The 4282-nt window shown below is 56.2% G+C and overlaps 1 long non-coding RNA gene across 1 annotated transcript in view; it reads right to left on the bottom strand.

The window, feature by feature from the left end:
- The window catches only part of LOC102261642, a 12923-nt gene that overhangs the window by 5784 nt on the left and 2857 nt on the right, over positions 1–4282 (bottom strand). Inside the window, exon 2 of the long non-coding RNA XR_001359662.1 lies at positions 4064–4177. This is a non-coding gene — a long non-coding RNA (uncharacterized LOC102261642). The remainder of the gene's footprint in view (positions 1–4063; positions 4178–4282) is intronic.

Raw genomic sequence — 4282 nt, 5'->3', positions numbered from 1 at the left:
AAAGCTATCAGCCAGGGACCACCAGGGAAGTGAGGCAACCCAGGAGAGGAATTCGGTTCACTTTTTCATTAAACAGCAAGTTCTTTGGATTCCTAATCGGGAGCTTTCACACGTGCATGAAGGCGACCACAACTCATTTCCTGCAGCCCCTGGCCCCTGTTTATTTTCATCCAAACAACTGTTGGCCGGGAGGGGTGACCTCTGACCCCTGGTGGCGGCCTGCAGAAGACCTTCCTGGCTCATTTGCATACACGGCGCTAGAAACATGCTGACACATTTTTCTCTTTAAAATTCTGACTTCCCTCATGAAGTAGGTGTTAACACAAGAGCTCAAAAAAAAAAAAAAACCAACAAAAAACGACAACAAAAAAACCAACAACAGAACCAGGCCAGGAGGAAACTGGACATTTTTTCCCTCCTGTTGGCAAAGAAACTCTTCTTTTTTTAATATATTTTTATTGATCTCAGAGAGGAAGGGAGAGGGAGAGAGAGAGGGAAACATCAATGATGAGAATCATGGATCGGCTGCCTCCTGCACGCCCCACACTGGGGATGGAGCCCGCAACCCGGGCCTGTGCCCTGACCGGGAATCGAACCCTGACCTCCCGGTTCCTAGGTCGAGGCTCAACCACTGAGCCACACCGACCGGGCAAGGAGCCTCTTCCATCCAAGTCAAGAAGCATGTACCCCTGTGAGTGACCGTGGCCTAGGCAGTCAGCCCTGCCCTGACCCCAAGGAGCGAGGGGTGGGGGGGGATTCATGCCGGACAAGGCCCCCAGGGGAGCCCCCCCAGCCCCATCTCGGCCTCCCCCGTTCCAAATTTGGTAGCAAAAAGGACTGTCAGTCCTAAAAGCGAGAGGCAGGCTGAGCCCGCTTCCCCATTTGTTGACCATCGTTCTAAACACCCTCTGCCCACCCTGGCGGGTGTGGCTCAGTGGATAGAGCGTCAGCCCTGGGACTGAAGGGTCCGGGTTCGATTCCGGTCAAGGGCATGCACCTCGGTTGCGGGCTCCATCCCCGGCCGGGGTCAGGGTGCAGGCGGGAGGCACCTCTCTCACATCGATGTTTCTCTCTGTGCACCTCTCCCCCTCCCTTCCCCTCTCTCTAAAAATCAATGGAAAAATATCCTGGGGTGAGGATGAACTGAAAAAAAGAAAGGAAACTGTTAGATACCCGATGCCCACAGACATCAGAAACGCCCTGTGGCCTCGAGGGGCCCGCGCGTCGTGTTCTGGGTGATTTTAGACCCTTTTCATGTTTCAGGGACTGTCAGTCCTAAAAGCGAGAGGCAGGCTGAGCCCGCTTCCCCATTTGTTGACCATCGTTCTAAACACCCTCTGCCCACCCTGGCGGGTGTGGCTCAGTGGATAGAGCGTCAGCCCTGGGACTGAAGGGTCCGGGTTCGATTCCGGTCAAGGGCATGCACCTCGGTTGCGGGCTCCATCCCCGGCCGGGGTCAGGGTGCAGGCGGGAGGCACCTCTCTCACATCGATGTTTCTCTCTGTGCGCCTCTCCCCCTCCCTTCCCCTCTCTCTAAAAGTCAATGGAAAAATATCCTGGGGTGAGGATGAACTGAAAAAAAGAAAGGAAGCTGTTAGATACCCGATGCCCACAGATATCAGAAACGCCCTGTGACCTCGAGGGGCCGGTGCGTCGTGTTCTGGGTGATTTTAGACCCTTTTCATGCTTCAGGAGAGGAGGCAGGGGGAGATCTGGGGCCGCACCAAGGATGAGCCGGCGCCGAGTCCGGGGCCCCAGGGTCCCTTCGGGGGCCCTGGTCGTGGCCATGCCTCCCTCCAACCAAAGCTGCCGGGACCCCCACGCCCCAGCATCTCAGGCGGCTTCCAGAAGATTCCGAGGCCTCCTTCTCTCTGGCCGTGGTTCCCAGCCTTCCCGTGGAAAATCCCGGAGCCGGCCATTTCCTGTTTTTGTTTGGCTTTGCTCCCCCACGGGGTGCCCTTCGACCTTTTGTCCCTCGTCCGTGAACCTCGACATAAGCTGGGAAGCAAGTCCCCACCAGCGGCGGCTGCAGGAGGTTCTGTCTCAGCTCCCTGGCTTCCTGGGTGCGCTCAGCAAGCCCCCCCCTCTCTCTTTTTACTGATTTTTAAAAAATTGATGTCAGAGAGGTAGGGAGAGGGAGAGAGAGAAACATCAATGATGAGAGAGAATCATGGATCGGCTGCCTCCTGCACGCCTCCTAGTGGGGATGGAGCCTAAAACCCCGGGCCTGTGCCCTGATCACGAATCAAACCCTGACCTCCTGGTTCCTAGGTTGACGCTCAACCACTGAGCCACACCGGCCGGGCAGCAAACCCTTTCTCTTAAGGCCCCAGTTGCGTCTTCACCCAAAAATGGGAAACTAAAAAGAGTAAGAGTTGGCTCTTGGGGGTGTTCGCCCAACAGAATGGAAACGCGCGCGTGAGGAACACTCGCTCCCGAGTCCCGACGCCTTTAGTTTGGGGCCAACAGTCTCCTCTTGCTTTGTTTTGACAACCGGACTGGCCAGGAGGCCCGTGTCCCTCCTCCGGCCCCGCATTCCCGGGATTCCTGGAGCCCGGGCGCTGGCCGGACGCCACTTTTCCAAAACTCTTCTCGGCTCTGCAGTCCGTTCCCAACACGGTCTCTGCTGGGCCCTGTCTCTGCCTCCCACGCCCGGGGGGCAGGTACCCGATGGGGGCGGCGCAGGGCAGGGAGGCTGCCCCCCAACCCCGGCCAAAGGGGGCGGGGGCGCATGGGCAGTGGCTCTCGGTCTGTGGAACAGGTTGGAAACTCCAGCGGCCCCCTCTCCAAAGGGGAACATGTGACCCAGACAAAGGAGGTGTTAGCCATGTGCCCCTTTGACGGGGAATTTCCCCAAACACATACGCTCAACCACTGAGCCACGCCAGCTGGGCTCTCCGTCCTTGAGTGGAATGGAGGGTGGTGCTGGACAAAGATGCCTGACATTGACCCAAGAGTGACCATCAAGTGCAGGAGCGGAGTGGCTTCTGGTGTGTGGGTTTCTCAGAATGCTGCTGGGCAAAGGGAAAAGTCCATACTGGCTTTTTGTTTCCAAGATAAGACTTTGAAGACCGGAAGGCCTACCTTCACTTGTTTAATTATTTCAGGCTAGGACACCGTTTGGGGTCTTCGAGGATGTGGTGTAGGTGCGGGAACTTGTCTCCTCATCCCGGGAAAGTCCCCTCCACGGGATATTGACAGGGAGGGGATGCGGACGCCAGGTCTGAGTTCTTACAGGGAGCACCTTCCCACCTCCCAGCTACAAAGGAGGAGGGATGCTCACTAGCATCGCACTTTCAGAGCCTCTTTTAGGTTCTTGTCAGTGGTCAGTACCTGAAGCCCAGCCGGCGTGGCTCAGTGGTTGAGCGTTGACCTATGAACCAGGAGGTAAGGTTTCATTTCCCATCAAGGGCACATGCCCGGGCTGCGTGCTGGATCCCCGGTGGGGGGCGTGCAGGAGGCAGAGCTGATTGATCATTCTCTCTCATCATTGAAGTTTCTCTCTCTCTCTCTCTCTCCCTTCCGCTCTGAAATCAATAAAGATATTTAAAAAGGAAAAAAGAGAAACGGCTGTTGGGAGCAGTGAAGGGCTCTGGGTCGGCACCGGCTCCCCAGGTGACCTTTTGACAAATACACTGACCCTCCCTGGACTCGGCCCTGCTCTCCCTGATGCCGCGAGAGGCGCACAGGGGGCCAGGCCGAGGCCGGGGGAGCCCTGGACAGCCGGCCCCCTCACTGTCGATGGGGCCCGACCGGCTCTCCCCAAAACCCTACCCCGAGGGAAGGTCAACGCATTCGCATCACAGGAAAATCTGACGTCTGCTCTGTTCTCTAAACTGTTTTCCGTTTCCAAGAGATCGCTTCGCCTTGTTAATAAGCAAAGGCCTTGTTTTTCCACCTTCAGTCCTATAAACATCAAAGGGGGAAAAGCCTTGTGATCCATCAAACACCGGTTCCAGCATTTTTAAAAAGTCAAGGGGAGATGAAACAGATGACCCTCCAGTTGAAAAAAAAAAAAAAGAAAGAAAAAGAAAACGTTGCCTCACTCCAAAACCTGTAATACCTTGAGTTATCGAATCTCCACTCTCGGCCGAGGCCTCCGGGGAATGTTCCAGAACCGCCTAAGGCCCGGCCTAATACTGCCAGGCCTCTCGGGCCCCCGAGGCGAATCAAAACCCTGAGTAAGAAAGCCAAGGTCAAACCTCAGAGGGAAGGCGGGGGAGGGTGGGTGGCTGGGGAGCGATCAACCAGAGAACCTGTGTCCAAGGTTTATATGCATAAG

The sequence above is a fragment of the Myotis brandtii genome, unplaced genomic scaffold, assembly GCF_000412655.1.
Source record: "Myotis brandtii unplaced genomic scaffold, ASM41265v1 scaffold679, whole genome shotgun sequence".
Lineage (NCBI taxonomy): Eukaryota > Metazoa > Chordata > Mammalia > Chiroptera > Vespertilionidae > Myotis > Myotis brandtii.
Note: the sequence above shows the minus strand (reverse complement) of the source record. Positions and strands in the feature narration are given on the sequence as shown.